The sequence below is a fragment of the Ranitomeya variabilis genome, chromosome 2 (genome assembly GCF_051348905.1).
Source record: "Ranitomeya variabilis isolate aRanVar5 chromosome 2, aRanVar5.hap1, whole genome shotgun sequence".
Taxonomy (NCBI): Eukaryota; Metazoa; Chordata; class Amphibia; order Anura; family Dendrobatidae; genus Ranitomeya; species Ranitomeya variabilis.
This window is the reverse complement of record NC_135233.1, coordinates 557703361-557718187: the sequence shown is the minus strand read 5'-3', so window position 1 is coordinate 557718187 and position 14827 is coordinate 557703361. Positions and strand designations below refer to the sequence as shown.

General features: G+C 40.7%; 1 long non-coding RNA gene across 1 annotated transcript in view; it reads right to left on the bottom strand.

Moving 5' to 3' along the window:
• The window catches only part of LOC143809713 (uncharacterized), a 484828-nt gene extending 473309 nt beyond the window's left edge, over positions 1-11519 (bottom strand). The window contains exon 1 of the long non-coding RNA XR_013222413.1: positions 11268-11519. This is a non-coding gene — a long non-coding RNA (uncharacterized LOC143809713). The remainder of the gene's footprint in view (positions 1-11267) is intronic.
• Positions 11520-14827: the final 3308 nt, after the last annotated feature.

The window sequence follows — 14827 nt, the reverse complement described above, 5'->3', positions numbered from 1 at the left end:
TAACTATAACCATATGCATTGCATTAGCACTTTATATACATTTTGTCATACATTTAGTATACGGCTATTTCTTTGTCAGAAAAGCAATACATTGGGGAAAAGAAAAATAAACACCACTAGTTTACTAGGTGCATATACTCTTTTTATAGAAATCAAATATTATGTTACTATAACAGGGTTATGTGCAACAAGATACAGTTGATTATAAAGCATCTTTACGTCAGTTGGTATTATATCTTTTTTTATGCACTTTAAACAAATGAATTTCTTATGAGATAATATGCCGTCATGTTCTAGCAATATGCCGCTGTGCAATTTTTTAAAGTTACAAAAATTACCATATTTAGCAAAAATGTATTTGTAAGTTCCGGTCCCTCCATTTTATTCTGCACCTTTCTTATTTTATATACTTTTTTAACAAACCTTATTAAAAATTATTTTTTTATACATATTTATGTGTAACACTCCTTCTAACCTTGGTTCACACACACCTTGGTTTTCTGTTGAAATTGTTTATATTAGGGAAGTGTTTTACCTTATGGTATGGGTTTATTGAATTGAATCGGACAATAAGTTTAACTATTCTAATAACTGCAAAATGTATTGTGATGTCCCCATCATGGTCTCTTTGAGCGTGTATGATGCAGACCTCTTGGGGTAATTTGTAGAAACCTTTGTACATGCAATGCAATGGTCACATTTCTACTCTCAATCTCTATATATTCTATTATTATAATTTTTGTTATTGTTTTACCCTTCTCACTGTATCTTTTTATGCGTGCATCTGGTAGCCTGATGTTGATTTTTGGGTCTGCACTTGGACATTTTGGAACATAAATGCATTAATATGCTAAACACAATTCTTCAGGTTTCAGCCTTACACAGAATCATAATATGAGTAATGAAACATGCTCTCTATATATTCTGCTAGCTTGAAAATATTACCCATGTGTCTCTTTATAAAGGGAAATTTGACAAAAAACCTCTGTTAGCATACGCCATATGCACTGGAGGAATCTCAAACCATGTCCTCTGCAGTTTCCCATTATTCCTAAGCTGCAGAGGAACCTGCTCAGCAGAGACGTCGGTCCCAGTATCTTGCTCAAGCTGATGCTGTGCATCTGGTTACTGCTGGTATCCCAGATTCAGCTATTGTAACCAGCATTAATCATATTGTTTATCTAGGCGCTGGGTAAACAATAGATGTGACAATCTGTCAATATAATGATGTCTTACATAATTTAAACATGTGATCAGTTCCTTGGCTGTCATTGTGTTCAGCAGATGCACTGATACAGACAGCAGAATCACTGGTTCGATACCTTATTTAATTTTATTTTTAAAGTATAATACCGCTTTAGTACTACTAGTAATTACACTACCAAATCATAGTTCTTGGCTTTGCAGAAGAATTAGATAAAGTTTTTCCCACTACTACTAACGCTAAGAGCTCTCAGCTCATTTTCACATAATTCCACTAATTTCTGGTCCACATGTAGTAAGAAGCAGCCGAAAGAAAGAAATGTTCTTTTGATAATCTTCCCTAAGAGGCCCATTTTACTGAAAGAGAACCTGACAGCAGGATTAACCACTAGAAGGTTCTAGAAGCAATTTATCAGCCTCCAAAAAAACATTTTAATGATCATTGTACTAACCCTACGCATGTAATAAGACTTGTCAAGTACAATTGTTATTTGTTCAAACAGTGTGCTGGTATCATGCACACAGTGAATTGATTGACATCCAATTATGTGCAGTGAGAGCAAGTATAGGAGAAAAATTCTCTCTTTGTTTCTGCCTCTTTACACATGTACCCACTCTAGTCATGACACCAGCACATTTGATCCTGGCTTGCATGCAACAGGACTAGTCCAGAAATGCTGTCTCATTCGAACATCAATTTTTTAAAAAAAAAATACTGCAGCAACTTTTAGGAAATCTAAGAAAATTGTTAAAAAAACAAACATTTTTTCAATTGGATATCAATCGAAAAAGTGCACCGTTTGCTTTTTACAGGCTCTTTTCATATACATTCAGCTTCAATATGGTCTACTGTCAAAAATCAGTGGGGAGGCATTTATAATATAGCAATGGCAGGCTCACTGACCAATATTCTGTTAACTCATTCTGCAACAAGAAATAGGCAGAGGCTATAGAAGGAAAATTTTTTATGTAAAATAATTGAAAAAATGAGTTTAGCTTCGTGTTGAACTAGACACACACAATGTAATAGTGGTAGCAAAACAAAAAAAACCCACATTTTGTTTTATTTTGCCTTTCTGTTGTGGACATTTTAGCAATATAAGTATTTGCTACCTATTACTAGTTACTTTATTTTAACCCCTTAAGCCCCGAGGGTGGTTTGCACGTTAATGACCAGGCCAATTTTTACAATTCTGGCCACTGTCCCTTTATGAGGTTATAACTCTGGAACGCTTCAACAGATCTTAGCGATTCTGACATTTTTTTCTCATGACATATTGTACTTCATGATAGTGGTAAAATTTCTTTGATATAACTTGCATTTATTTGTGAAAAAAACGGAAATTTGGCGAAAATTTTAAAAATTTCGCAATTTTCCAAATTTGAATTTTTATGCCCTTAAATCACAGAGATATGTCACGCAAAATACTTAATAAGTAACATTTCCCACATGTCTACTTTACATCAGCACAATTTTGGAACAAAATTTTTTTTTTGTTAGGGAGTTATAAGGGTTAAAAATTGACCAGAAATTTATCATTTTTACAACACCATTTTTTTTAGGGACCACATCTCAGTTGAAGTCATTTTGAGGGGTCCATTTGATAGAAAATACCCAAGTGTGACACCATTCTAAAAACTGCACCCCTCAAGGTGCTCAAAACCACATTCAATAAGTTTATTAACCCTTCAGGTGTTTCACAGGAATTTTTGGAATGTTTAACTAAAAATAAACATTTAACTTTTTTTCACACAAAATTTATTTCAGCTCCAATTTGTTTTATTTTACCAAGGGGAACAGTAGAAAATGGACCCCAAATGTTGTTGTACAATTTGTTCTGAGTATGCCGATACCCCATATGTGGGGGTAAACCACTGTTTGGGCGCATGGCAGAGCTCGGAATGAAAGGAGCGCCATTTTACTTTTCAATGCAAAATTGACTGGAATTGAGATGGGACGCCATGTTGCGTTTGGAGAGCCCCTGATGTGCCTAATTATTGAAACCCCCCACAAGTGACAACATATTGGAAAGTAGACCCACTAAGGAACTTATCTAGATGTGTGGTGAGCACTTTGACCCACCAAGTGCTTCACAGAAGTTTATAATGCAGAGACGTAAAAATAAAAAATCATATTTTTTCACAAAAATGATTTTTTGCCCCCAACTTTTTATTTTCCCAAGGGTAAGAGAAGAAATTGGATTCCAAAAATTGTTGTGCAATTTGTCCTGAGTACGCTGATATCCAATATGTGGGTGTAAAGCACTGCTTGGGCACATGGCAGAGCTTGGAAGGGAAGGAGCGCCATTTGACTTTTCAAAGCAAAATTGACTGGAATTGAGATGGGACGCCATGTTGTGTTTGGAGAGCCCCTGATGTGCGTAAACATGCAGAGCCGTAAAAATAAAAAATCATATTTTTTCACAAAAGTGATATTTTTGCCCCCAATTTTTTATTTTCCCAAGGGTAAGAGAAGAAATGAGACCACAGAAGTTGTTGTGCAATTTGTCCTGAGTACGACGATACCCCATATGTGGGTGTAAACCACTGTTTGGGCACACAGCAGAGCTCGGAAGGGAAGGAGTGCTATTTTACTTTTCAATGCAAAATTGACTGGAATTAAGATGGGACGCCATGTTGCCTTTGGAGAGCCCCTGATGTGCCTGAATATTGAAACCCCCCACAAGTGACACCATTTTGGAAAGTAGACCCCTTGAGGAACTTATCTAGATGTGTGGTGAGCACTTTGACACAACAAGTGCTTCACAGAAGTTTATAATGCAGAGCCGTAAAAATAAAAAATCATATTTTTTCACAAAAATGATCTTTTCACCCACAATTTTTTATTTTCCCAAGGGTAAGAGAAGAAATTGGACAACAAAAGTTGTTGTGCAGTTTGTCCTGAGTACACTGATACCCCATATGTGGGGGTAAATGACTGTTTCGGCACATGGCAGTGCTCGGAAGGGATGGAGCACCATTTGACTTTTCAATGCAAAATTGACTGGAATTGAGATGGGACACCATGTCGCGTTTGGAGAGCTCCTGATGTGCCTAAACATTAAAACCCCCACAATTGACACCATTTTGGAAAGTAGACCCCCTAAGGAACTTATCTAGATGTGTTTTGAGAGCTTTGAACCCCCAAGTGTTTCACTACAGTTTATAACGCAGAGCCGTGAAAATATATATTTTTTTTTCACAAAAATGATTTTTTAGCCCCCAGTTTTGTATTTTCACAAGGGTAACAGGATAAATTGGACCCCAATAGTTGTTGTCCAATTTGTCCTGAGTACGCTGATACCCCATATGTGGGGGGAAACACTGTTTGGGTGCATGGCAGAGCTCGGAAGGGAAGAAGTGCCATTTGGAATGTAGACTTAGATGGATTGGTCTGCAGGCGTCACGTTGCATTTGCAGAGCCCCTGATGTACCCAAACAGTAGAAACCCCCAACAAGTGACCGCATATTGGAAACTAGACCTCCCATGGAACTTATCTGGATGTGTTTTGAGAACTTTGAACCCTGAAGTGTTTCACTACAGTTTACAACACAGAGCCGTAAAAATAAAAAATATTTTTTTCCCACAAAAATGATTTTTAGCCCCCCCAATTTTTATTTTCCCAAGTATAATAAGAGAACTTGGACCCCAAAAGTTGTTGTCCAATTTGTCCCAAGTACGCTGATACCCCATATGTTGGGGTAAACCCCTGTTTGGTGCACGGGAGAGGTCGGAAGGGAAGGAGCACTGTTTTACTTTTTCAACGCAGAATTGGCTGGAATTGAGATCGGACGCCGTGTCGCGTTTGGAGAGCCCCTGATGTGCCTGAACAGTGGAAACTCCCCAATTCTACCTGAAACCCTAATCCAAACACACCCCTAACCCTAATCACAATGGTAACCCTAACCACACCCCTAACCCTGACACACCCCTAACTCTAATCCCAACCCTAATCCCAACTGTAAATGTAATCCTAACCCTAACTTTAGCCCCAACCCTAACCCTAACTTTAGCCCCAACCCTAACCCTAACTTTAGCTCCAACCTTAGCCCCAACCCTAACCCTAGCCCTAACCCTAGCCCTAACCCTAACCCTAACTCTAACCCTAGCCCTAACCCTAGCCCTAACCCTAGCCCTAACCCTAACCCTAGCCCTAGCCCTAATCATAACCCTAGCCCTAATCGTAACCCTAGCCCTAACCCTAGCCCTAGCCCTAACCCTAACCCTAGACCTAACCCTAGCCCTAATCGTAACCCTAGCCCTAACCCTAGCCCTAGCCCTAACCCTAGCCCTAACCCTAACCCTAGCCCTAACCCTAACCATAGCCCTAACCCTAACCCTAGCCCTAACCCTAATGGGAAAATGGAAATAAATAATTTTTTTTATTTTATTATTTTTCCCTAACTAAGGGGGTGATGAAGGGGGGTTTGATTTACTTTTATAGCGTTTTTTATAGCGGATTTTTATGATTGGCAGCTGTCACACACTAAAAGACGCTTTTTATAGCAAAAAAAGTTTTTGCGTCTCCACATTTTGAGACCTATAATTTTTCCATATTTTGGTCCACAGAGTCATGTGAGGTCTTGTTTTTGCGGGACGAATTGATGTTTTTATTGGTAACATTTTCGGACACATGACAGTTTTTTATCGCTTTTTATTCCGATTTTTGTGAGGCAGAATGACCAAAAACCAGCTATTCATTAATTTCTTTTGGGGGAGGCGTTTATACCGTTCCACGTTTGGTAAAATTGATAAAGCAGTTTTATTCTTTGGGTCAGTACGATTACAGTGATATCTAAATTATATAATTTTTTTTATGTTTTGGCGCTTTTATATGATAAAAGCTCTTTTATAGAAAAAATAATTATTTTGGCATCGCTTTATTCTGAGGACTATAACTTTTTTATTTTTTTGCTTATGATGCTGTATCATGGCTCGTTTTTTGCAGGACAAGATGACGCTTTCAGCGGTACCATGGTTATTTATATCTGTCTTTTTGATCGCGTGTTATTCCACTTTTTGTTCGGCAGTATGATAGTAAAGCGTTGTTTTTTGCCTAATTTTTTTTCTTACGGTGCTCACTGAAGGGGTTAACTAATGGGACAGTTTTATAGGTTGGGTCATTACGGACGTGGCGATACTAAATATGTGCACTTTTATTTTATTTTTTTTATTTAGATAAAGAAATGTATTTATGGGAATAATATTTTTTTTTTCTTTATTTAGGAATTTTTTTTTTTTTTTTTTTACACATGTGGAATTTTTTTTTTAAACTTTTTTACTTTGTCCCAGGGGGGGACATCACAGATTGCTGATCTGACAGTTTGCACAGCACTCTTACAGCACTGCAGGCTTACCTGCGCCTGCTCTGGACCTGGAAGTAGACCCTGCAGGACTCGGATGCAGCCCCGTGGCCATTTTGGATCCGGGGCCTGCAGGGATCGGAGGTAAGAGACGCTTATAGGAGGTAAGGGTCTCAGGAAGCCCGCAGGGAGCCCCCTCCCTGCGCGATGCTTCCCCATACCCCCGGAACACTGCGATCATGTTTGATCGCAGTGTGCCGGGGGTTAATGTGCCGGGGACAGTCTGTGACCGCTCCTGGCACATAGTGCCGGATGTCAGCTGCGATAATCAGCTGACACCTGGCCGCGATCGGCCGGGCTCCCCCTGAGAGCGCGGCCGATCGCATATGACGTACTATCCCGTCGGTGGGAATTAAGGCCCACCCCACCTCGACGGGATAGTACGTCATATGGGATTAAGGGGTTAAAGTCCGAGTGGCCAATATCAGAGAGATTTCACTGGGGATAAGCACTACTTCCGCTTTCTGATGCTAACCAATCTTAAGCAGGCAGCAACACACTAGGGAAAAAAGAGCTTGCCCCAACATTAGCTTGGAACAGGTTTAGGCCAGTTTCACATGTCCTGAACTAAAATGAACTCTTCAGTGTGGGAAAATCAGCTCATTTTAGTTCAGGCTGGCAGGGAGCGCAGCTTTGGTGACGTCACCGCTAGTCACTGAAGCTCTGCTCCCTGTGTTTCATTCCTTCCCCAGTAGTGTACAGCCGGGGCGGTCGCATTAGCAACACTCCCGGTTGTAAACTGTAAATGCCCCTAGATATGGATTACTGCGTGGGACTGACTGTATGCCGGACAGGTATGGGATATTGTTGGTTTATTTTTTTGTCATTTTTTTTCAAGAGATTGAGGGCTTTGTTTGGAATGGCAGACTAGTAAAGATGGTAAAAATGTGTATATTGTTTTATTTCATTAAAAGACTTTTTTCTTACTGTGTGGTGTGTTTGATTAACACTTTAACAACTATTGGATTAGTAATGGATAGGTGTCTTATTGACACCTCTCCATTACTAAGCCGGCTTAATGTCACCTTACAATAGGAAGGTGACATTAACCCCTCATTACCCCACTTGCCACCGCTACAGGTCAAGTGGGAAGAACTGGGCAAAGCTCCAGAATTGGCGCATCTAATAGATATGCCTTTTCTGGGCAGCTGTGTGCTAAATTTTTTTTAGGCATTTGCATTTACAAACAGTCTACTCTCACTGCAGAGTGATGATGTGCTGCAGCACAGCAGACCTGAGTGTGATTCACTGACAGTTTTCAGCACTCACCTCCAGCAGTTAGCATGATTGGAAGGGCATTACCACAGAGTTGACTCATATTACAAACAATTCTAGTAGCTATCCTCTCATAGTGCTGCCAGATGTGCCAATCATAGCTATCCACTTACATGGGCAAGAATAACATCCCCTCACTATATCTTAGAGTAGGCTGTGTGTGAGACATAGTAACACAGTCTGCTCTCGTCACTACAGAATGATTACATGTGCTGGAGTACAGCAGACCTGAGTGTGATTATCATATTTAATCTTAAGCAGTTAGTGTGATGGAGGGACACTATAGCAGATTTGACAGCATTATACTTGCTTGGGCAATACTAAACCCTCCCACTAAAGCTCATTTGAATGTGAATTTGAAAGGAAAGCTACTAAAGGTGTGTGTAGTGAGACTCCATTTCTGTAGTACAGGCCCTCCACTCACACTGACTTCTGAAGATGAAAGCTGAAACCTCTATAGGAGGCTAGCAGACAGTTTGTTAGTGAATGTTTCACATTGAGCATGTCCCAAGCTATTGTGGGGGTGTCTTTATCTTTCCCCAGTGTGCTGATGCTTACTTTTGATTGGTTAGCCTCATAAAGAGGAAGAAGTCCACTTCCCCAGTGAAATCTCTCTGGTGAGAAGTCCACACCAAGTGAAATCTCTCTGGTAATGGCCACTTGAACTTTAAAAATAACTGTTTAGGTGCCAAATACATTGATTAATATCTCTGAAACTGAAAGGTGTGGTTAAAAAAAAAAAAACTTGTATTATTATATCTCACTTCAGTGCCTATTATATCATATGTCCAGTTCAGCATATAAAACATGGAGAAAGGTCCTCTCTAAGTAAAAAAAAGATAAAAAATGTCCCCAAAGGAGATTACTAGGAGGCTGATAAAGTGTTCCTACTACCTTCTAAGTGAAAATCATGCTGACAGATTCTTTTTAATATAGGAAAAATACTGGCATTTTTTTCACACATGTTGAAGACCTTAAAGAGCAAGCAATTATTTACTTTTTTTTATACTTACATTTCAAGAGCCATAACTGCTTCATCTTCCATCAACATAAATTCTTAAGTGCTTGTTTTTTACTATACAAGTTGTGTAAGGAGTGGAGAATACAGAACATAAGCAATTTCAGCTTTAATCTTTGAAGTTTTTTTCTCTTTTTTTCATGCAATAAAAATGACAGTTAAACTTTATTCTATATTAGTCAGCTTGTAATTGTGGTGATGCAGAATAAGTATTTTTTGTAGCAAACTGTTTAATAAAAATGAAAAATGCTTTCAATTAATGTTTTATGCAATATTATATTAAAATTGTTATTTTATTTTTTGCCACCTTAATGGACTTCAAGCAGACATAATGTGATTGCTTTTATAATGCTTTTAAATATATTGTATATCAAAACGGACAGATCATGCATTTGCATGGGCACCCATATTACTTGATTGAGAGAAAGAGAGGTTGCGCTGCTTAATGACAACAGTAATTAAAAAAACAATTTTACTACCTGACCTTTTTTTCCCCATTTTCTAATTATATTTCTGATTGAATTGGTTATGAAAACTAATTGGAAATTGCACACTACAGAATTTTTTTTGATTTGGTGATGAGTCATAAAATGTATCATTTACATTTTACCCCCTTAATGACGAGCCAATTTTGACCTTAATGTCCAAGCCAATTTTTACAATTCTGACCAGTGTCACCTTATGAGGTTATAATTCTGGAACGATTTAACGTATAACACTGATTCTGAGTTTGTTTTATCGTGACATACTGTACTTCATGATAGTGGTAAAATTTATTAGATATACAGTAACTTGTGTTTATTTGTGAAAAAAACAGAAATATGGTGAACATTTAGAGAATTTAGCAATTTTCAAACTATGAATTCTTATTACCTTAAATCAGAGAGTTATATCGCACAAAATAGTTTATAAATAACATTTCCCACTTGTCAACTTTACATCAGCACAATTTTTGAAACTTTTTTTTTCTTAAGAAGTTATGAGTTAAAAATTGACCAGCGATTTCTAATTTTTCCATAACATTTTTTTTAGTGACCACTTCACATTTGAAGTGACTTTGAGGGGTCTATATGATAGAAAATACCCGAAAGTGACACTGTGCTGCTCAAAACCACATTCCATAAGTTTATTAACTTTTCAGATGCTTCACAAGAATTTTTTGAATGTGGGAAAAATATTAACACTTACCTTTCTTTCACAAAAAATTAATTTACACCAATTTTTTTTTATTTTCACAAGGGTAACAGGAAACAATCGACCCCAAAATGTGTTGTGCAATTTGTCTTGAGAATGCAGATGCTCTATATGTGGGAGAAAACTACTGTTTGGGCACATGGCAGAGCTCGGAAGGGAAGGAGCGCCATTTGACTTTTCTGAATGCAAAATTTGCTGGAGCAATTAGCGGACACCATGTCGCTTATGGAGAGCCCCTGATGTGCCTAAACAGTGGAAACCCCCATAAGTGACCTCATTTTGGAAATCACACCCCTCAAGAATTTTAAATCCACAGACAAGACAGAATTTGATAACATTAGGTTGTCATATTGAGAATGTCATCATTAGTGTTGAGCGCAAGTGCTCGCTATTCCAGTTTGCATCGGGTCCTCGGGTATGCACCAAATATCGCAGGTGCTTGATTGACATGCTGGAGTCCCTGACTTGCATATTTCACAGCTGTTAAGACAACCAAAAAAAAACATGCAGGGTCTGCACTGTTCCATGCATACCCAAGCACCCGATACAAACTCAAATAACAAGCACTTGCACTCAACATTAGCCATCATATTGTCACTTTTTTTTTACTTTTGAAAAAAAAACAATTTTAACTTCAACCCTATCCACAACCCTAACCACATCCCTAACACACGCATAACACTAACACAGCCCTAACCCCAACCCTAACCATAAACTCAAACCCTAACCTTAAGCCCAACTGCAAACAATGGAAAAAAGTATATACATTTTATCATTCTTATCTAACTAAGGGGTTGACAAAGATTGATTTACTTTTTTTATTTCGATCACTGTGATAGGATCTGTTATGGTTCTCAATGGCAAGAGAACATAGCCCAGCAAACATAAGAACTAGCTCTTGGAAGGATGGAAACTAAACTGACCATGAACTACACCTGCCGCACAACTAACAGTAGCCGGGTAGCGTTGCCTGCGTTTTATCCCTAGACGCCCAGCGCCGGCCGGAGGACTAACTAATCCTGGCAGAGGAAAATACAGTCCTGGCTCACCTCTAGAGAAATTTCCCCGAAAGGCAGACAGAGGCCCCCACATATATTGGCGGTGATTTTAGATGAAATGACAAACGTAGTATGAAAATAGGTTTAGCAAAATCGAGGTCCGCTTACTAGATAGCAGGAAGACAGAAAGGGCACTTTCATGGTCAGCTGAAAACCCTATCAAAATACCATCCTGAAATTACTTTAAGACTCTAGAATTAACTCATAACATCAGAGTGGCAATTTCAGATCACAAGAGCTTTCCAGACACAGAAACAAAACTACAGCTGTGAACTGGAACAAAATGCAAAAACAAACGAGGACTAAAGTCCAACTTAGCTGGAAGTTGTCTAGCAGCAGGAACATGCACAGAAAGGCTTCTGATTACAATGTTGACCGGCATGGAAGTGACAGAGGAGCAAGGCTAAATAGCGACTCCCACATCCTGATGGGAACAGGTGAACAGAGGGGATGATGCACACCAGTTCAATTCCACCAGTGGCCACCGGGGGAGCCCAAAATCCAATTTCACAACAGTACCCCCCCCTCAAGGAGGGGGCACCGAACCCTCACCAGAACCACCAGGGCGATCAGGATGAGCCCTATGAAAGGCACGGACCAGATCGGAGGCATGAACATCAGAGGCAGTCACCCAAGAATTATCCTCCTGACCGTATCCCTTCCATTTGACCAGATACTGGAGTTTCCGTCTGGAAACACGGGAGTCCAAGATTTTTTCCACAACGTACTCCAACTCGCCCTCAACCAACACCGGAGCAGGAGGCTCAACGGAAGGCACAACCGGTACCTCATACCTGCGCAATAATGACCGATGAAAAACATTATGAATAGAAAAAGATGCAGGGAGGTCCAAACGGAAGGACACAGGGTTAAGAATCTCCAATATCCTGTACGGGCCGATGAACCGAGGCTTAAACTTGGGAGAAGAAACCCTCATAGGGACAAAACGAGAAGACAACCACACCAAGTCCCCAACACAAAGCCGAGGACCAACCCGACGCCGGCGGTTGGCAAAAAGCTGAGTCTTCTCCTGGGACAACTTCAAATTGTCCACTACCTGCCCCCAAATCTGATGCAACCTCTCCACCACAGCATCCACTCCAGGACAATCCGAAGATTCCACCTGACCAGAAGAAAATCGAGGATGAAACCCCGAATTACAGAAAAAGGGAGACACCAAGGTGGCAGAGCTGGCCCGATTATTGAGGGCAAACTCCGCTAAAGGCAAAAAAGCAACCCAATCATCCTGATCTGCAGACACAAAACACCTCAAATATGTCTCCAAGGTCTGATTCGTCCGCTCGGTCTGGCCATTAGTCTGAGGATGGAAAGCAGACGAGAAAGACAAATCTATGCCCATCCTAGCACAGAATGCTCGCCAAAATCTAGACACGAATTGGGTACCTCTGTCAGAAACGATATTCTCCGGAATACCATGCAAACGGACCACATTTTGAAAAAACAGAGGAACCAACTCGGAAGAAGAAGGCAACTTAGGCAGGGGAACCAAATGGACCATCTTAGAGAAACGATCACACACCACCCAAATGACAGACATCTTCTGAGAAACAGGAAGATCCGAAATAAAATCCATCGAGATGTGCGTCCAGGGCCTCTTCGGAATAGGCAAGGGCAACAACAATCCACTAGCCCGAGAACAACAAGGCTTGGCCCGAGCACAAACGTCACAAGACTGCACGAAGCCTCGCACATCTCGAGACAGGGAAGGCCACCAGAAGGACCTTGCCACCAAATCCCTGGTACCAAAGATTCCAGGATGACCTGCCAACGCAGAAGAATGAACCTCAGAAATGACTTTACTGGTCCAATCATCAGGAACAAACAGTCTACCAGGTGGGCAACGATCAGGTCTATCCGCCTGAAACTCCTGCAAGGCCCGCCGCAGGTCTGGAGAAACGGCAGACAATATCACTCCATCCTTAAGGATACCTGTAGGTTCAGAATTACCAGGGGAGTCAGGCTCAAAACTCCTAGAAAGGGCATCCGCCTTAACATTCTTAGAACCCGGCAGGTAGGACACCACAAAATTAAACCGAGAGAAAAACAACGACCAGCGCGCCTGTCTAGGATTCAGGCGTCTGGCGGACTCAAGATAAATTAAATTTTTGTGGTCAGTCAATACCACCACCTGATGTCTAGCCCCCTCAAGCCAATGACGCCACTCCTCAACTGCCCACTTCATGGCCAAAAGCTCCCGATTCCCAACATCATAATTCCGCTCGGCGGGCGAAAATTTACGCGAGAAAAAAGCACAAGGTCTCATCACGGAGCAATCGGAACTTCTCTGCGACAAAACCGCCCCAGCTCCGATTTCAGAAGCGTCGACCTCAACCTGAAAAGGAAGAGCAACATCAGGCTGACGCAACACAGGGGCGGAAGAAAAGCGGCGCTTAAGCTCCCGAAAGGCCTCCACAGCAGCAGGGGACCAATCAGCAACATCAGCACCCTTCTTAGTCAAATCAGTCAATGGTTTAACAACATCAGAAAAACCAGCAATAAATCGACGATAAAAGTTAGCAAAGCCCAAAAATTTCTGAAGACTCTTAAGAGAAGAGGGTTGCGTCCAATCACAAATAGCCTGAACCTTGACAGGATCCATCTCGATGGAAGAGGGGGAAAAAATATATCCCAAAAAGGAAATCTTTTGAACCCCAAAAACGCACTTAGAACCCTTCACACACAAGGAATTGGACCGCAAAACCTGAAAAACCCTCCTGACCTGCTGGACATGAGAGTCCCAGTCATCCGAAAAAATCAAAATATCATCCAGATACACAATCATAAATTTATCCAAATAATCACGGAAAATGTCATGCATAAAGGACTGAAAGACTGAAGGGGCATTTGAAAGACCAAAAGGCATCACCAAATACTCAAAGTGGCCCTCGGGCGTATTAAATGCGGTTTTCCACTCATCCCCCTGCTTAATTCGCACCAAATTATACGCCCCACGGAGATCTATCTTAGAGAACCACTTGGCCCCCTTTATGTGAGCAAACAAATCAGTCAGCAGTGGCAACGGATATTGATATTTAACCGTGATTTTATTCAAAAGCCGATAATCAATACACGGCCTCAAAGAGCCATCTTTCTTAGCCACAAAGAAAAAACCGGCTCCTAAGGGAGATGATGAAGGACGAATATGTCCCTTTTCCAAGGACTCCTTTATATATTCTCGCATAGCAGCATGTTCAGGCACAGACAGATTAAATAAACGACCCTTAGGGTATTTACTACCCGGAATCAAATCTATGGCACAATCGCACTCCCGGTGCGGAGGTAATGAACCAAGCTTAGTTTCTTCAAAAATGTCACGATATTCAGTCAAGAATTCAGGAATCTCAGAGGGAATAGATGATGAAATGGAAACCACAGGTATGTCCCCATGCGTCCCCTTACATCCCCAGCTTAACACAGACATAGCTTTCCAGTCAAGGACTGGGTTATGAGATTGCAGCCATGGCAATCCAAGCACCAACACATCATGTAGGTTATACAGCACAAGAAAGCGAATAATCTCCTGGTGATCCGGATTAATCCGCATAGTTACTTGTGTCCAGTATTGTGGTTTATTGCTAGCCAATGGGGTGGAGTCAATCCCCTTCAGGGGTATAGGAGTTTCAAGAGGCTCCAAATCATACCCACAGCGTTTGGCAAAGGACCAATCCATAAGACTCAAAGCGGCGCCAGAGTC